The sequence below is a fragment of the Perna viridis genome, chromosome 5 (genome assembly GCF_037379345.1).
Source record: "Perna viridis isolate PV_CMFRI_1.1 ecotype Kerala chromosome 5, ASM3737934v1, whole genome shotgun sequence".
Taxonomy (NCBI): domain Eukaryota; kingdom Metazoa; phylum Mollusca; class Bivalvia; order Mytilida; family Mytilidae; genus Perna; species Perna viridis.
The window spans coordinates 37,763,814-37,783,003 of NC_142449.1; the positions used below are offsets into that span (position 1 = coordinate 37,763,814).

The 19,190-nt window shown below is 32.2% G+C and overlaps 18 non-coding genes across 18 annotated transcripts; all 18 read right to left on the bottom strand.

Annotated features, from left to right (window-relative positions):
* Positions 1–492: 492 nt before the first annotated feature.
* Trnat-agu (transfer RNA threonine (anticodon AGU)) lies at positions 493–566 on the bottom strand. Its single transcript has one exon. It is a non-coding gene; the product is annotated as a tRNA-Thr (tRNA).
* Positions 567–1,077: 511 nt separating this feature from the next.
* Positions 1,078–1,151, bottom strand: Trnat-agu (transfer RNA threonine (anticodon AGU)). The gene has a single exon. It is a non-coding gene; the product is annotated as a tRNA-Thr (tRNA).
* A 509-nt stretch (positions 1,152–1,660) lies between these two features.
* On the bottom strand, positions 1,661–1,734 carry Trnat-agu (transfer RNA threonine (anticodon AGU)). The gene has a single exon. It is a non-coding gene; the product is annotated as a tRNA-Thr (tRNA).
* A 511-nt stretch (positions 1,735–2,245) lies between these two features.
* On the bottom strand, positions 2,246–2,319 carry Trnat-agu (transfer RNA threonine (anticodon AGU)). Its single transcript has one exon. It is a non-coding gene; the product is annotated as a tRNA-Thr (tRNA).
* A 509-nt stretch (positions 2,320–2,828) lies between these two features.
* On the bottom strand, positions 2,829–2,902 carry Trnat-agu (transfer RNA threonine (anticodon AGU)). The gene has a single exon. It is a non-coding gene; the product is annotated as a tRNA-Thr (tRNA).
* Positions 2,903–3,411: 509 nt separating this feature from the next.
* On the bottom strand, positions 3,412–3,485 carry Trnat-agu (transfer RNA threonine (anticodon AGU)). The gene has a single exon. It is a non-coding gene; the product is annotated as a tRNA-Thr (tRNA).
* A 509-nt stretch (positions 3,486–3,994) lies between these two features.
* Positions 3,995–4,068, bottom strand: Trnat-agu (transfer RNA threonine (anticodon AGU)). The gene has a single exon. It is a non-coding gene; the product is annotated as a tRNA-Thr (tRNA).
* A 509-nt stretch (positions 4,069–4,577) lies between these two features.
* On the bottom strand, positions 4,578–4,651 carry Trnat-agu (transfer RNA threonine (anticodon AGU)). The gene has a single exon. It is a non-coding gene; the product is annotated as a tRNA-Thr (tRNA).
* Positions 4,652–5,162: 511 nt separating this feature from the next.
* On the bottom strand, positions 5,163–5,236 carry Trnat-agu (transfer RNA threonine (anticodon AGU)). The gene has a single exon. It is a non-coding gene; the product is annotated as a tRNA-Thr (tRNA).
* Positions 5,237–5,745: 509 nt separating this feature from the next.
* On the bottom strand, positions 5,746–5,819 carry Trnat-agu (transfer RNA threonine (anticodon AGU)). Its single transcript has one exon. It is a non-coding gene; the product is annotated as a tRNA-Thr (tRNA).
* Positions 5,820–6,330: 511 nt separating this feature from the next.
* On the bottom strand, positions 6,331–6,404 carry Trnat-agu (transfer RNA threonine (anticodon AGU)). The gene has a single exon. It is a non-coding gene; the product is annotated as a tRNA-Thr (tRNA).
* Positions 6,405–6,913: 509 nt separating this feature from the next.
* Trnat-agu (transfer RNA threonine (anticodon AGU)) lies at positions 6,914–6,987 on the bottom strand. The gene has a single exon. It is a non-coding gene; the product is annotated as a tRNA-Thr (tRNA).
* A 509-nt stretch (positions 6,988–7,496) lies between these two features.
* Positions 7,497–7,570, bottom strand: Trnat-agu (transfer RNA threonine (anticodon AGU)). The gene has a single exon. It is a non-coding gene; the product is annotated as a tRNA-Thr (tRNA).
* A 509-nt stretch (positions 7,571–8,079) lies between these two features.
* Trnat-agu (transfer RNA threonine (anticodon AGU)) lies at positions 8,080–8,153 on the bottom strand. The gene has a single exon. It is a non-coding gene; the product is annotated as a tRNA-Thr (tRNA).
* Positions 8,154–8,662: 509 nt separating this feature from the next.
* On the bottom strand, positions 8,663–8,736 carry Trnat-agu (transfer RNA threonine (anticodon AGU)). Its single transcript has one exon. It is a non-coding gene; the product is annotated as a tRNA-Thr (tRNA).
* A 511-nt stretch (positions 8,737–9,247) lies between these two features.
* On the bottom strand, positions 9,248–9,321 carry Trnat-agu (transfer RNA threonine (anticodon AGU)). Its single transcript has one exon. It is a non-coding gene; the product is annotated as a tRNA-Thr (tRNA).
* A 509-nt stretch (positions 9,322–9,830) lies between these two features.
* Trnat-agu (transfer RNA threonine (anticodon AGU)) lies at positions 9,831–9,904 on the bottom strand. The gene has a single exon. It is a non-coding gene; the product is annotated as a tRNA-Thr (tRNA).
* An 8,941-nt stretch (positions 9,905–18,845) lies between these two features.
* On the bottom strand, positions 18,846–18,919 carry Trnat-agu (transfer RNA threonine (anticodon AGU)). Its single transcript has one exon. It is a non-coding gene; the product is annotated as a tRNA-Thr (tRNA).
* Positions 18,920–19,190: the final 271 nt, after the last annotated feature.

Here is a 19,190-nt window from a genome sequence, read left to right on the forward strand (position 1 = left end):
GGAAATTACCGTATTTAGAGGTAGTCTTGTTCAGCAAAAAATAGGAAAAGTATAGTAATATGAAAATGGAATACAACAGAAACAACCTTTAATCATATACACCAACTTTCCAATATTACAAGTTCAGATTCACAAAATGAACACACAATACATTTATGTCTGCCTTTGTGTATAGATCTACACTGTTGTATAGTATTGATGCATTGATTTTAATAGAAAAGGTGATATGTGCATATACATACATGTACTTGTTTTGAAGATATCTACTCATCAGAAAGATCACCGAATCATTTTAAAGAAAAAATAGTAGAATGTAGATGTTCTTTATACGTCATTGACGTCGCGTTTAATAACTTGTTCCACAAGTTGATGATTTCTTATGCTTTATTTGGAATAAATGTAAAGTTTATTTTCTACAATCTGCTAATTGCAGCCAATTAAGCGTCAAAATAGGGGAAAAAAAGATGTGAACAATGATTTCAAGTGAGAAAAAGGCTCCAGCGAGATTCGAACTCGCGACCTCCAGTTTACTAGACTGGCGCTCTAACCAACTGAGCTATGGAGCCGTCGACAATAATGAGTAGGAAATTACCGTATTTAGAGGTAGTCTTGTTCAGCGAAAAATAGGAAAAGAATAGTAATATGAAAATGGAATACAACAGAAACAACCTTTAATCATATACACCAACTTTCCAATATTACAAGTTCAGATTCACAAAATGAACACACAATACATTTATGTCTGCCTTTGTGTATAGATCTACACTGTTGTATAGTATTGATGCATTGATTTTAATAGAAAAGGTGATATGTGCATATACATACATGTACTTGTTTTGAAGATATCTACTCATCAGAAAGATCACCGAATCATTTTAAAGAAAAAATAGTAGAATGTAGATGTTCTTTATACGTCATTGACGTCGCATTTAATAACTTGTTCCACAAGTTGATGATTTCTTATGCTTTATTTGGAATAAATGTAAAGTTTATTTTCTACAATCTGCTAATTGTAGCCAATTAAGCGTCAAAATAGGGAAACAAAAAAGATGTGAACAATGATTTCAACTGAGAAAAAGGCTCCAGCGAGATTCGAACTCGCGACCTCCAGTTTACTAGACTGGCGCTCTAACCAACTGAGCTATGGAGCCGTCGACAATAATGAGTAGGAAATTACCGTATTTAGAGGTAGTCTTGTTCAGCAAAAAATAGGAAAAGTATAGTAATATGAAAATGGAATACAACAGAAACAACCTTTAATCATATACACCAACTTTCCAATATTACAAGTTCAGATTCACAAAATGAACACACAATACATTTATGTCTGCCTTTGTGTATAGATCTACACTGTTGTATAGTATTGATGCATTGATTTTAATAGAAAAGGTGATATGTGCATATACATACATGTACTTGTTTTGAAGATATCTACTCATCAGAAAGATCACCGAATCATTTTAAAGAAAAAATAGTAGAATGTAGATGTTCTTTATACGTCATTGACGTCGCGTTTAATAACTTGTTCCACAAGTTGATGATTTCTTATGCTTTATTTGGAATAAATGTAAAGTTTATTTTCTACAATCTGCTAATTGCAGCCAATTAAGCGTCAAAATAGGGGAAAAAAAGATGTGAACAATGATTTCAAGTGAGAAAAAGGCTCCAGCGAGATTCGAACTCGCGACCTCCAGTTTACTAGACTGGCGCTCTAACCAACTGAGCTATGGAGCCGTCGACAATAATGAGTAGGAAATTACCGTATTTAGAGGTAGTCTTGTTCAGCAAAAAATAGGAAAAGTATAGTAATATGAAAATGGAATACAACAGAAACAACCTTTAATCATATACACCAACTTTCCAATATTACAAGTTCAGATTCACAAAATGAACACACAATACATTTATGTCTGCCTTTGTGTATAGATCTACACTGTTGTATAGTATTGATGCATTGATTTTAATAGAAAAGGTGATATGTGCATATACATACATGTACTTGTTTTGAAGATATCTACTCATCAGAAAGATCACCGAATCATTTTAAAGAAAAAATAGTAGAATGTAGATGTTCTTTATACGTCATTGACGTCGCATTTAATAACTTGTTCCACAAGTTGATGATTTCTTATGCTTTATTTGGAATAAATGTAAAGTTTATTTTCTACAATCTGCTAATTGTAGCCAATTAAGCGTCAAAATAGGGAAACAAAAAAGATGTGAACAATGATTTCAACTGAGAAAAAGGCTCCAGCGAGATTCGAACTCGCGACCTCCAGTTTACTAGACTGGCGCTCTAACCAACTGAGCTATGGAGCCGTCGACAATAATGAGTAGGAAATTACCGTATTTAGAGGTAGTCTTGTTCAGCAAAAAATAGGAAAAGTATAGTAATATGAAAATGGAATACAACAGAAACAACCTTTAATCATATACACCAACTTTCCAATATTACAAGTTCAGATTCACAAAATGAACACACAATACATTTATGTCTGCCTTTGTGTATAGATCTACACTGTTGTATAGTATTGATGCATTGATTTTAATAGAAAAGGTGATATGTGCATATACATACATGTACTTGTTTTGAAGATATCTACTCATCAGAAAGATCACCGAATCATTTTAAAGAAAAAATAGTAGAATGTAGATGTTCTTTATACGTCATTGACGTCGCGTTTAATAACTTGTTCCACAAGTTGATGATTTCTTATGCTTTATTTGGAATAAATGTAAAGTTTATTTTCTACAATCTGCTAATTGCAGCCAATTAAGCGTCAAAATAGGGGAAAAAAAGATGTGAACAATGATTTCAAGTGAGAAAAAGGCTCCAGCGAGATTCGAACTCGCGACCTCCAGTTTACTAGACTGGCGCTCTAACCAACTGAGCTATGGAGCCGTCGACAATAATGAGTAGGAAATTACCGTATTTAGAGGTAGTCTTGTTCAGCAAAAAATAGGAAAAGTATAGTAATATGAAAATGGAATACAACAGAAACAACCTTTAATCATATACACCAACTTTCCAATATTACAAGTTCAGATTCACAAAATGAACACACAATACATTTATGTCTGCCTTTGTGTATAGATCTACACTGTTGTATAGTATTGATGCATTGATTTTAATAGAAAAGGTGATATGTGCATATACATACATGTACTTGTTTTGAAGATATCTACTCATCAGAAAGATCACCGAATCATTTTAAAGAAAAAATAGTAGAATGTAGATGTTCTTTATACGTCATTGACGTCGCATTTAATAACTTGTTCCACAAGTTGATGATTTCTTATGCTTTATTTGGAATAAATGTAAAGTTTATTTTCTACAATCTGCTAATTGCAGCCAATTAAGCGTCAAAATAGGGGAAAAAAAGATGTGAACAATGATTTCAAGTGAGAAAAAGGCTCCAGCGAGATTCGAACTCGCGACCTCCAGTTTACTAGACTGGCGCTCTAACCAACTGAGCTATGGAGCCGTCGACAATAATGAGTAGGAAATTACCGTATTTAGAGGTAGTCTTGTTCAGCAAAAAATAGGAAAAGTATAGTAATATGAAAATGGAATACAACAGAAACAACCTTTAATCATATACACCAACTTTCCAATATTACAAGTTCAGATTCACAAAATGAACACACAATACATTTATGTCTGCCTTTGTGTATAGATCTACACTGTTGTATAGTATTGATGCATTGATTTTAATAGAAAAGGTGATATGTGCATATACATACATGTACTTGTTTTGAAGATATCTACTCATCAGAAAGATCACCGAATCATTTTAAAGAAAAAATAGTAGAATGTAGATGTTCTTTATACGTCATTGACGTCGCGTTTAATAACTTGTTCCACAAGTTGATGATTTCTTATGCTTTATTTGGAATAAATGTAAAGTTTATTTTCTACAATCTGCTAATTGCAGCCAATTAAGCGTCAAAATAGGGGAAAAAAAGATGTGAACAATGATTTCAAGTGAGAAAAAGGCTCCAGCGAGATTCGAACTCGCGACCTCCAGTTTACTAGACTGGCGCTCTAACCAACTGAGCTATGGAGCCGTCGACAATAATGAGTAGGAAATTACCGTATTTAGAGGTAGTCTTGTTCAGCGAAAAATAGGAAAAGAATAGTAATATGAAAATGGAATACAACAGAAACAACCTTTAATCATATACACCAACTTTCCAATATTACAAGTTCAGATTCACAAAATGAACACACAATACATTTATGTCTGCCTTTGTGTATAGATCTACACTGTTGTATAGTATTGATGCATTGATTTTAATAGAAAAGGTGATATGTGCATATACATACATGTACTTGTTTTGAAGATATCTACTCATCAGAAAGATCACCGAATCATTTTAAAGAAAAAATAGTAGAATGTAGATGTTCTTTATACGTCATTGACGTCGCATTTAATAACTTGTTCCACAAGTTGATGATTTCTTATGCTTTATTTGGAATAAATGTAAAGTTTATTTTCTACAATCTGCTAATTGCAGCCAATTAAGCGTCAAAATAGGGGAAAAAAAGATGTGAACAATGATTTCAAGTGAGAAAAAGGCTCCAGCGAGATTCGAACTCGCGACCTCCAGTTTACTAGACTGGCGCTCTAACCAACTGAGCTATGGAGCCGTCGACAATAATGAGTAGGAAATTACCGTATTTAGAGGTAGTCTTGTTCAGCAAAAAATAGGAAAAGTATAGTAATATGAAAATGGAATACAACAGAAACAACCTTTAATCATATACACCAACTTTCCAATATTACAAGTTCAGATTCACAAAATGAACACACAATACATTTATGTCTGCCTTTGTGTATAGATCTACACTGTTGTATAGTATTGATGCATTGATTTTAATAGAAAAGGTGATATGTGCATATACATACATGTACTTGTTTTGAAGATATCTACTCATCAGAAAGATCACCGAATCATTTTAAAGAAAAAATAGTAGAATGTAGATGTTCTTTATACGTCATTGACGTCGCGTTTAATAACTTGTTCCACAAGTTGATGATTTCTTATGCTTTATTTGGAATAAATGTAAAGTTTATTTTCTACAATCTGCTAATTGTAGCCAATTAAGCGTCAAAATAGGGAAACAAAAAAGATGTGAACAATGATTTCAACTGAGAAAAAGGCTCCAGCGAGATTCGAACTCGCGACCTCCAGTTTACTAGACTGGCGCTCTAACCAACTGAGCTATGGAGCCGTCGACAATAATGAGTAGGAAATTACCGTATTTAGAGGTAGTCTTGTTCAGCAAAAAATAGGAAAAGTATAGTAATATGAAAATGGAATACAACAGAAACAACCTTTAATCATATACACCAACTTTCCAATATTACAAGTTCAGATTCACAAAATGAACACACAATACATTTATGTCTGCCTTTGTGTATAGATCTACACTGTTGTATAGTATTGATGCATTGATTTTAATAGAAAAGGTGATATGTGCATATACATACATGTACTTGTTTTGAAGATATCTACTCATCAGAAAGATCACCGAATCATTTTAAAGAAAAAATAGTAGAATGTAGATGTTCTTTATACGTCATTGACGTCGCGTTTAATAACTTGTTCCACAAGTTGATGATTTCTTATGCTTTATTTGGAATAAATGTAAAGTTTATTTTCTACAATCTGCTAATTGCAGCCAATTAAGCGTCAAAATAGGGGAAAAAAAGATGTGAACAATGATTTCAAGTGAGAAAAAGGCTCCAGCGAGATTCGAACTCGCGACCTCCAGTTTACTAGACTGGCGCTCTAACCAACTGAGCTATGGAGCCGTCGACAATAATGAGTAGGAAATTACCGTATTTAGAGGTAGTCTTGTTCAGCAAAAAATAGGAAAAGTATAGTAATATGAAAATGGAATACAACAGAAACAACCTTTAATCATATACACCAACTTTCCAATATTACAAGTTCAGATTCACAAAATGAACACACAATACATTTATGTCTGCCTTTGTGTATAGATCTACACTGTTGTATAGTATTGATGCATTGATTTTAATAGAAAAGGTGATATGTGCATATACATACATGTACTTGTTTTGAAGATATCTACTCATCAGAAAGATCACCGAATCATTTTAAAGAAAAAATAGTAGAATGTAGATGTTCTTTATACGTCATTGACGTCGCATTTAATAACTTGTTCCACAAGTTGATGATTTCTTATGCTTTATTTGGAATAAATGTAAAGTTTATTTTCTACAATCTGCTAATTGTAGCCAATTAAGCGTCAAAATAGGGAAACAAAAAAGATGTGAACAATGATTTCAACTGAGAAAAAGGCTCCAGCGAGATTCGAACTCGCGACCTCCAGTTTACTAGACTGGCGCTCTAACCAACTGAGCTATGGAGCCGTCGACAATAATGAGTAGGAAATTACCGTATTTAGAGGTAGTCTTGTTCAGCAAAAAATAGGAAAAGTATAGTAATATGAAAATGGAATACAACAGAAACAACCTTTAATCATATACACCAACTTTCCAATATTACAAGTTCAGATTCACAAAATGAACACACAATACATTTATGTCTGCCTTTGTGTATAGATCTACACTGTTGTATAGTATTGATGCATTGATTTTAATAGAAAAGGTGATATGTGCATATACATACATGTACTTGTTTTGAAGATATCTACTCATCAGAAAGATCACCGAATCATTTTAAAGAAAAAATAGTAGAATGTAGATGTTCTTTATACGTCATTGACGTCGCGTTTAATAACTTGTTCCACAAGTTGATGATTTCTTATGCTTTATTTGGAATAAATGTAAAGTTTATTTTCTACAATCTGCTAATTGCAGCCAATTAAGCGTCAAAATAGGGGAAAAAAAGATGTGAACAATGATTTCAAGTGAGAAAAAGGCTCCAGCGAGATTCGAACTCGCGACCTCCAGTTTACTAGACTGGCGCTCTAACCAACTGAGCTATGGAGCCGTCGACAATAATGAGTAGGAAATTACCGTATTTAGAGGTAGTCTTGTTCAGCAAAAAATAGGAAAAGTATAGTAATATGAAAATGGAATACAACAGAAACAACCTTTAATCATATACACCAACTTTCCAATATTACAAGTTCAGATTCACAAAATGAACACACAATACATTTATGTCTGCCTTTGTGTATAGATCTACACTGTTGTATAGTATTGATGCATTGATTTTAATAGAAAAGGTGATATGTGCATATACATACATGTACTTGTTTTGAAGATATCTACTCATCAGAAAGATCACCGAATCATTTTAAAGAAAAAATAGTAGAATGTAGATGTTCTTTATACGTCATTGACGTCGCATTTAATAACTTGTTCCACAAGTTGATGATTTCTTATGCTTTATTTGGAATAAATGTAAAGTTTATTTTCTACAATCTGCTAATTGCAGCCAATTAAGCGTCAAAATAGGGGAAAAAAAGATGTGAACAATGATTTCAAGTGAGAAAAAGGCTCCAGCGAGATTCGAACTCGCGACCTCCAGTTTACTAGACTGGCGCTCTAACCAACTGAGCTATGGAGCCGTCGACAATAATGAGTAGGAAATTACCGTATTTAGAGGTAGTCTTGTTCAGCAAAAAATAGGAAAAGTATAGTAATATGAAAATGGAATACAACAGAAACAACCTTTAATCATATACACCAACTTTCCAATATTACAAGTTCAGATTCACAAAATGAACACACAATACATTTATGTCTGCCTTTGTGTATAGATCTACACTGTTGTATAGTATTGATGCATTGATTTTAATAGAAAAGGTGATATGTGCATATACATACATGTACTTGTTTTGAAGATATCTACTCATCAGAAAGATCACCGAATCATTTTAAAGAAAAAATAGTAGAATGTAGATGTTCTTTATACGTCATTGACGTCGCGTTTAATAACTTGTTCCACAAGTTGATGATTTCTTATGCTTTATTTGGAATAAATGTAAAGTTTATTTTCTACAATCTGCTAATTGCAGCCAATTAAGCGTCAAAATAGGGGAAAAAAAGATGTGAACAATGATTTCAAGTGAGAAAAAGGCTCCAGCGAGATTCGAACTCGCGACCTCCAGTTTACTAGACTGGCGCTCTAACCAACTGAGCTATGGAGCCGTCGACAATAATGAGTAGGAAATTACCGTATTTAGAGGTAGTCTTGTTCAGCGAAAAATAGGAAAAGAATAGTAATATGAAAATGGAATACAACAGAAACAACCTTTAATCATATACACCAACTTTCCAATATTACAAGTTCAGATTCACAAAATGAACACACAATACATTTATGTCTGCCTTTGTGTATAGATCTACACTGTTGTATAGTATTGATGCATTGATTTTAATAGAAAAGGTGATATGTGCATATACATACATGTACTTGTTTTGAAGATATCTACTCATCAGAAAGATCACCGAATCATTTTAAAGAAAAAATAGTAGAATGTAGATGTTCTTTATACGTCATTGACGTCGCATTTAATAACTTGTTCCACAAGTTGATGATTTCTTATGCTTTATTTGGAATAAATGTAAAGTTTATTTTCTACAATCTGCTAATTGCAGCCAATTAAGCGTCAAAATAGGGGAAAAAAAGATGTGAACAATGATTTCAAGTGAGAAAAAGGCTCCAGCGAGATTCGAACTCGCGACCTCCAGTTTACTAGACTGGCGCTCTAACCAACTGAGCTATGGAGCCGTCGACAATAATGAGTAGGAAATTACCGTATTTAGAGGTAGTCTTGTTCAGCAAAAAATAGGAAAAGTATAGTAATATGAAAATGGAATACAACAGAAACAACCTTTAATCATATACACCAACTTTCCAATATTACAAGTTCAGATTCACAAAATGAACACACAATACATTTATGTCTGCCTTTGTGTATAGATCTACACTGTTGTATAGTATTGATGCATTGATTTTAATAGAAAAGGTGATATGTGCATATACATACATGTACTTGTTTTGAAGATATCTACTCATCAGAAAGATCACCGAATCATTTTAAAGAAAAAATAGTAGAATGTAGATGTTCTTTATACGTCATTGACGTCGCGTTTAATAACTTGTTCCACAAGTTGATGATTTCTTATGCTTTATTTGGAATAAATGTAAAGTTTATTTTCTACAATCTGCTAATTGTAGCCAATTAAGCGTCAAAATAGGGAAACAAAAAAGATGTGAACAATGATTTCAACTGAGAAAAAGGCTCCAGCGAGATTCGAACTCGCGACCTCCAGTTTACTAGACTGGCGCTCTAACCAACTGAGCTATGGAGCCGTCGACAATAATGAGTAGGAAATTACCGTATTTAGAGGTAGTCTTGTTCAGCAAAAAATAGGAAAAGTATAGTAATATGAAAATGGAATACAACAGAAACAACCTTTAATCATATACACCAACTTTCCAATATTACAAGTTCAGATTCACAAAATGAACACACAATACATTTATGTCTGCCTTTGTGTATAGATCTACACTGTTGTATAGTATTGATGCATTGATTTTAATAGAAAAGGTGATATGTGCATATACATACATGTACTTGTTTTGAAGATATCTACTCATCAGAAAGATCACCGAATCATTTTAAAGAAAAAATAGTAGAATGTAGATGTTCTTTATACGTCATTGACGTCGCATTTAATAACTTGTTCCACAAGTTGATGATTTCTTATGCTTTATTTGGAATAAATGTAAAGTTTATTTTCTACAATCTGCTAATTGCAGCCAATTAAGCGTCAAAATAGGGGAAAAAAAGATGTGAACAATGATTTCAAGTGAGAAAAAGGCTCCAGCGAGATTCGAACTCGCGACCTCCAGTTTACTAGACTGGCGCTCTAACCAACTGAGCTATGGAGCCGTCGACAATAATTAGGAAATTACCGTATTTAGAGGTAGTCTTGTTCAGCAAAAAATAGGAAAAGTATAGTAATATGAAAATGGAATACAACAGAAACAACCTTTAATCATATACACCAACTTTCCAATATTACAAGTTCAGATTCACAAAATGAACACACAATACATTTATGTCTGCCTTTGTGTATAGATCTACACTGTTGTATAGTATTGATGCATTGATTTTAATAGAAAAGGTGATATGTGCATATACATACATGTACTTGTTTTGAAGATATCTACTCATCAGAAAGATCACCGAATCATTTTAAAGAAAAAATAGTAGAATGTAGATGTTCTTTATACGTCATTGACGTCGCATTTAATAACTTGTTCCACAAGTTGATGATTTCTTATGCTTTATTTGGAATAAATGTAAAGTTTATTTTCTACAATCTGCTAATTGCAGCCAATTAAGCGTCAAAATAGGGGAAAAAAAGATGTGAACAATGATTTCAAGTGAGAAAAAGGCTCCAGCGAGATTCGAACTCGCGACCTCCAGTTTACTAGACTGGCGCTCTTTTTTTTTTATCTTTATTAAAATAAGTCATCATCATGTTCACAAATAAAAACACTATCATATCACAATAATCTGAAATATCACAGTTAATCTCTTACATATTATATGTTTAACATTATTGCATTCGCAGTCTCTTCCAAAAGTTGAATGAACATTAAAAATTGTTTTTCAGAAACTCTCTTTAATAGCTTATTCTGACTCATGTACATTTGGAAGTAAGAAATATAATGCTTAAAGGTAAATTGAAAAAAAACTTGATCAAATTGACATTTGTTGGACCATTCATCACAAGATTTCTTCTTCTATAGATACAAAATCTCACTGTTGACATGAGGAAATTAACAAACACATCATTTACTCCTTTCATGGACCAGCGTAAACCTAAGAAAAGAAGTTGGTCACTCTCAACTAGGCTTATTCGATCGGAATCACAATTTTCAAAACATTTTGTCAATAGTAATGAAATATAATCAAGAAATTCATCTAACTCATCACATTCTAAAAATAAATGTAAAATGTTTTCTGGTTTTTGTCCACATACATCACAAATATCACTATCAGATAACCCAATTTTCTGTAGTTTAACTTTGGTATACAAAGTACCATGTAAAAGCTTAAAATCTAATTCTATCATATTAGCAGGTTTCCAGTACATATTCAAATATTTCCAGATTGGAACTAAATCAACATCTTCAATATTAAAAATTGTTTTCCACATGAGAGTACCAATAGGTTTTTCAGTACACATGGGTGCGTTCGACTCCTCCCCACTAGACTGGCGCTCTAACCAACTGAGCTATGGAGCCGTCGACAATAATGAGTAGGAAATTACCGTATTTAGAGGTAGTCTTGTTCAGCAAAAAATAGGAAAAGTATAGTAATATGAAAATGGAATACAACAGAAACAACCTTTAATCATATACACCAACTTTCCAATATTACAAGTTCAGATTCACAAAATGAACACACAATACATTTATGTCTGCCTTTGTGTATAGATCTACACTGTTGTATAGTATTGATGCATTGATTTTAATAGAAAAGGTGATATGTGTATATACATACATGTACTTGTTTTGAAGATATCTACTCATCAGAAAGATCACCGAATCATTTTAAAGAAAAAATAGTAGAATGTAGATGTTCTTTATACGTCATTGACGTCGCATTTAATAACTTGTTCCACAAGTTGATGATTTCTTATGCTTTATTTGGAATAAATGTAAAGTTTATTTTCTACAATCTGCTAATTGCAGCCAATTAAGCGTCAAAATAGGGGAAAAAAAGATGTGAACAATGATTTCAAGTGAGAAAAAGGCTCCAGCGAGATTCGAACTCGCGACCTCCAGTTTACTAGACTGGCGCTCTTTTTTTTTATCTTGATAAAATTTTATTCACAGTAAAACATCATATAAAAGAATTATTGGGCTAGTCTCCCAATAATTCACATATCACAGATCACAAATTGTCCTTAAATTACATTGACAGTATATATATGAATAAGTATATTTAAAAGTCTATCACAACATTATCATCAGAGATGCGCAGAATAGGATTGTCATTCAAGTAATATTTTTGAAACAAAGAAAAGTTCTTTTTCTGTATATAATATATGTAAGCATAATTAACATGCTTTTGAAGAACAGATTTAAAATAAGAAATAATGTGCAAAACTTTCTCATCTTTCATGACTAAATTTCTTCTCTTTACAACACAAAACCTTCTAACAGATAAAGCAGTATTAACAAAGTTGATGATTTCTTATGCTTTATTTGGAATAAATGTAAAGTTTATTTTCTACAATCTGCTAATTGTAGCCAATTAAGCGTCAAAATAGGGGAAAAAAAGATGTGAACAATGATTTCAAGTGAGAAAAAGGCTCCAGCGAGATTCGAACTCGCGACCTCCAGTTTACTAGACTGGCGCTCTTTTTTTTTTTCTTGATAAAAGTTTATTCACAGAAATATATTTACATGTAAAAGAATTATTGGGCTAATCTCCCACTAATTCACATATCACAGATAACAATTAATAATATCATGTATGTTAAGTCAATCTTCCATATTATATAATGGCTTGCATACTAAAAGTCAATCACAACATTTTCGTCACAGATACTTAAAACAGGATTTCTTTTCAAGTAGTATTTTTCAAACAATGAAAAGTTCTTCTTTTTATAATACATATAAGCATAATTTACATGTCGCTGAAGTACGGACTTAAAATAATTTTGAATATCTAGTACTTTCTCATCTTTCACAGCTACATTTCTCCTTTTCACAACACAAAATTTTCTAAATGCTAAGACAGTATTAACAAAATAATAGTTACTGTTTTTATCTTTCTCAGTTAATCCAAAATAACATAGAAAATTAAAATCAAGCATATTGACATATCTTGTAGAGCTATTGCACAAAATATTATGTAGGAAATCCTTCAAAAAGTTGTTGAATTTAGTTAAACATCTACATGAAATTATAAGATGTTCCAAATCTTCATGTACATCATAACATACTGGACATAAAGAATCAATAGTAATATGACATCTGAATAATCTCTCCTTCGTAAATAAAACTCTATGGAAAATTTTAAACGATGTTTCAATACAGTCACTAGGTAAAAATGGAAAATTCAAAATATTTGGAACCCTTTGGACATTAAAATCACTAAATACTTCATACCAGTAGCTGACAGCATTTGGCATTATTGTGCTAGTTTCTAAGAGCATACCATAACAAATTTTTGCCGTTCTAGGTAATGTATATTTTTTACCATTATCATTATATACTACATTCAGAACAGGTTTATTATAGTTATATGCATTTTCTCTAACTAAACGTTTTACCTGTTCTGGAATACACTGCTTAATACTCTGAACTACATCAACAATTCTATCAGCAACTAACTCAGGAAACCTTTGAGAGACTATATCCTGTACATATTTGTTCTTCAAAAAACCTTTTTTACGTTCAAATGCCAAGTCTTTAATTTTAACTATTCCTGCATCTACAAAGGGTTTAATATACAACATTTTCCCATCATTTACTATCATTGGATTATAAAACAATGGAATATCAAATACATTATTCACATTTATATCAATTTCCATATGAGTACGAATCTTTCCCCAAGCATATAACATACACTTATAAAAATCAGGTAAAATACCTAATTGTCTATTATTAAGATCACAAAATAGAATTTCCATACCAAGATTCATATCTAGAACTTTTGATAAAAAATAAGTGCAAGTATGTTTCCACACTGCATTATAATCATTATCTAACAATCGACTTAAAAATTTAAGTCTAAAAGCATACATTTTGTGAAATATATCTGGAAAATTTAAACCACCATTCAAAACTCTATTTATTATAACATCATATGCAACCAATGATGGCTTATTATTCCACAAAAAATCTACACACATCTTTTTAATGTCTAAATAGTATTTCTCAGGTATATTGACCACCATTAGAGTATACCATAATTTACTCATCAACAAGGTATTTATAACCGTTACTCTACCCTGTATTGATAAATGTCTCATTTTCCAAAAATTCAATAATTTTGAAATAGATTGCGCTTTGCAATCCCAATTTAAATTATCACAAACAGTTTTGTCTTTGCCAATCCATATACCTAAAAGCTGAAGAACCCCATCACACTCTTTAATATTCCAAGCATCTATTTCTTGTTTCGATATCTTTCCGGTACCCAATGCCAAAATTTCAGATTTATCTTTATTCAATTTTGCCCCAGATGCTTGTTCATACAAATTTAAAACTCCAAAGGCCTCATTTACTGAATTTTTGTCAGACAATATCAATGTTGTATCATCTGCATGTGAAAATATTTTCTCCTCACCAGATGCATTGGGAATTTGTATACCATGAATTCTATCATTCCTTTTAATCATAATACTCAAGGGTTCAGCAACTAACACATATAACAAAGCTGATATAGGACACCCTTGTTTTACAGAGTTCTTTAATTGAAAATACTTGGACAAAAAACCATTGAATTTGACAGTGCTGAAAATGTCAGTATAAAATATCTTTATCCATGAAATGAATTTCTCCCCAAATCCAAATTTCTGCAATACAGAAAATAAGTAGTCATGTCCAACTCTGTCAAATGCCTTTTCCTGATCAAGTTTCAGCAAATAACATTCCAAATCATCCATTTCTACTAATTCTATAATATCTCTGATACTTACTGTAGTATCAGAAATATCTTTACCAATAATACAACAACTCTGATTTGGTGATATAATCTTTGGTAATACAAATTTAAATCTGTTGGCCATTACTCTGGCTAAAATTTTATAATCAACATTTAACAAAGTTATAGGTCTGAAGTTTTTCAGGTCAGACTTGTCACCTCTATTCTTATAAATCAGGTTAATCATTCCATATCTCATAGATCTTGACAAAATTTTATTTTCTCCAATACAGTCATAAATATATTTCAATACCGGTTTCAACTCACTAAAAAAGTATAAATAAAATTCTACAGTAAGCCCATCAGGGCCAGATGTTTTACCCTTTTTCATGCCTTTTATAGAGGTTTCAATTTCATCACTAGTAATTTCACAATCACAGTTTTCAATATCACAATTTTCAACACTAACGTTAACACAGTCTAACATTTCCTCTATTGCCTCGTGATCAGTTTGAACACAAGAAAAGAGTTTCTCATAAAAATTGTGTACAACATCTAACATTTCAGCAGAATCATTGACAACAACACCATCACAATTTTTTAAACTACATATCATATTTCTGTTTTGTCTATGTTTCTCTAAACTTAAGAAATAAGCTGTATTCTTATCACTTTCAATTGAATACTGACATTTTGATCTAATAATAGCACCATTACATTTGTGTTTTTCTAAACTTTCTAATTCATCTTTCAATTCTAAATATTTGACATGATCAATTGATATACCACAAGCTGACTTCACAGACATTTCTTGCAGCTTATTTTGTAACCTAAAATACTCTCTATTTAATTCTTTTTGTTTCTCTTTTCCATATATTTGGCTGACTTTCTTTACTCTATATTTCAAATTATCCCACCAAATAAGTGGATTTGACAAATAAAAATCAGAACCAATTTCATCAAATAAAATTTGTCTAATCTTTTCAACATAAACATCATCATTTAATAAGGTTTCATTAAAAAGCCAAACACCAGGTCCTTTTTCAACTTCAGAGAAATCAAGTTTCATATTTACAATGCTATGATCACTAAAGCATGTGTCGCTATAAAAAATATTTCTTATACATGATTTTAAATTACTAGATACCAAAATATAATCAATCCTACTTTGTGTTAAAAAACCTTGAACTACCTGTTTTCTAGAAAACATTTTGACATTCATATTTCTATTTCTCCATACATCAAATAAACATTTATCATTCATCAAATTAGTTAAACATTTTACAGATTTATCTGCATAAAACGTAGTTTTTCCACTTCTATCTAAAGGACAGAACGCAGTATTGAAATCTCCTACAACTATAATATATTCATCTCCATATATTTTGTCTTTACAATCATTAAAAAAAGTACATTTATCACTGATACTATTAGGAGCATACACATTGATTATATCAACATTTTTACCTTCAACTTTACCTTGAATATGCAATAATCTTCCACATATACTATCACAAACTTTAAAAACATTTCTCAATCTTTTACTTAAAAGAATAGCCACACCTTTTCTATTACAATTACTATTACTAGCAAAAATATCACCACCCCATACACTATTGTCATTCTGTATAATTTTATATAAATCATCATTCCAGAATGTTTCTTGTAAACATACAACATCATATTTCTTTTCATTACACAGTGCAAAAATACACTCTCTTTTATTTTTGTCACAAAGACCATTACAATTAAGGCTTATAAAATTAAAAGAAGCCATCGCAAAACAAAAATGTAAAATAGCAAACATATAACACTCCATTGTTCCTTATTTCAATTTTTTATGTATATTCGATAACCTTGCTGCTTTCAGATTAGGCTTTATATTAATCTTACTACGCCTCTTGACACCCAAGGCATTTTTTTTCTTAGCTACAAGAGTAAAATCATTTTCACTTGCCCCTTGACTACTATCAGTCATCAGGAAAGTATCCATTTCAAAGTCGTCTAAAGTGTCACATGAACTCTGACTGACTTCCCCCTGACTGTTAATTTGTTCTAGAGGGGAGACAGAAGCTTCTATATTCAAAATAGAACCTATTTTACAATCATTTTCTGAAACATTTTCTTTTGGCATAACACATTTACTTTTAGATTTAACATAATCAACATTGTTAACATTAAGTTCAATATCAACATTACTTTCTTCTTTATCTGTCTTGTTTCTTTCTTGGTCACCATAAACCATACTATCATCTTGTCCAACTTCCCCAGACACTTCATCATCACCATCTACCATCTCAGCTTCATCATCATTGACCAAAACGGCACCATTCACATCACCATTACCATCACCCTCATCACTGCAATGGCTAGCAACGACACTTGAAATAACATCTAAATCAATATTCTCATCATCTTCAGTGATATGACTAGCAACGCCATTATCACTACAAGCCGAAGACTGACCACCACGCTCAACAGTGTAATGATTCGCAACATCATTCTTTCCGCTATCACTGACATCATTTACATCATCAAGATGAGCATTAACAGTTATATTACTCTCACCATTGGTATGGTCATCATCCATTATTCTGCTACAAGGCCATACATCGTCATCTCGTGTAAATGTTCCTTGGAATTCAGCAAAAGAATTGTCTACGTGTGTTTTCTTTAGAGTACTACACTTACAGCTAACCTTCTTATGCAAACACTTAGAGCACTTATTCTTAAAGCATTTCTTCCTGACATGACCTTGCTCTCCACATTCAAAACATTTGAATTCAGGACAGTCCTTATACATGTGGTCAGGACTAAAGCAACCATTACAGACTTTTACCTGGTGATTATGAATCACGCGGTAATATGCAGTCTCTTTCTCATTGACTGAAAACTTCATTGAATATGGGATTGACTTCATATTCGGGGGAAGTTTGGCTTTGAAAATTCTTGTTCCATCATAAATATTGTTCTTTGATTTCATCTTATGCTTCTTAATAACAGAAACAATTTCAACACCAATTTTATTAAATCTATCCACAATTTCCTCATCAGTCACATACATACTCAAATTAAGTATCGAAACTAATCTAAAGCTAGATTGCAATTCACTCACTTTGCATCTTTTTCCATCCACAGTCAGATCACCGAGTACTGGTTCCATCATCTGCCTTTCTCGAAACACAATTTCATAGCCGTAACCAGTTTTTGGCACACATGCAATTACACTTCCTTTACCACATTTCGATTCAATGTCATCTATCAACAAATCAGGCTCTAGTTTTCCAAAACCCTCCAGAGCACAAGCAATTAACACAGTTTTCTCCTTAGAAAATTTGCTATCATAATTAGCCGACTTTCCATTGGACCTGTCTGGTCCACTTCCGTCAAAGTTAGCCATTGGTTTTTAGTAAGATCTCCAAATAGTAATCAAACACACCCTTCCTCCCCCTTTTTCCTGCACCGAAATTGCAGGAAAAGGGGCAAACAAACAATTGTTTCTAAGCAAACTGTGGTCACATTCAATCAATAATTAATTAGCAATCTTCAGAAAATGTTTATGAACACAGATAAGGCGATGAACTCACCAAACAATGAAAAATCTCCGGACGACACAATGTTTACATTTCACATATGGTACATCCAAAAACCAGTCTGCCTTATGTCTGCCTTTTCTAGACTGGCGCTCTAACCAACTGAGCTATGGAGCCGTCGACAATAATGAGTAGGAAATTACCGTATTTAGAGGTAGTCTTGTTCAGCAAAAAATAGGAAAAGTATAGTAATATGAAAATGGAATACAACAGAAACAACCTTTAATCATATACACCAACTTTCCAATATTACAAGTTCAGATTCACAAAATGAACACACAATACATTTATGTCTGCCTTTGTGTATAGATCTACACCGTTGTATAGTATTGATGCATTGATTGTAATAGAAAAGGTGATATGTGCATATACATACATGTACTTGTTTTGAAGATATCTACTCATCAGAAAGATCACCGAATCATTTTAAAGAAAAAATAGTAGAATGTAGATGTTCTTTATACGTCATTGACGTCGCATTTAATAACTTGTTCCACAAGTTGATGATTTCTTATGCTTTATTTGGAATAAATGTAAAGTTTATTTTCTACAATCTGCTAATTGCAGCCAATTAAGCGTCAAAATAGGGGAAAAAAAGATGTGAACAATGATTTCAAGTGAGAAAAAGGCTCCAGCGAGATTCGAACTCGCGACCTCCAGTTTACTAGACTGGCGCTCTAACCAACTGAGCTATGGAGCCGTCGACAATAATGAGTAGGAAATTACCGTATTTAGAGGTAGTCTTGTTCAGCAAAAAATAGGAAAAGTATAGTAATATGAAAATGGAATACAACAGAAACAACCTTTAATCATATACACCAACTTTCCAATATTACAAGTTCAGATTCACAAAATGAACACACAATACATTTATGTCTGCCTTTGTGTATAGATCTACACTGTTGTATAGTATTGATGCATTGATTTTAATAGAAAAGGTGATATGTGCATATACATACATGTACTTGTTT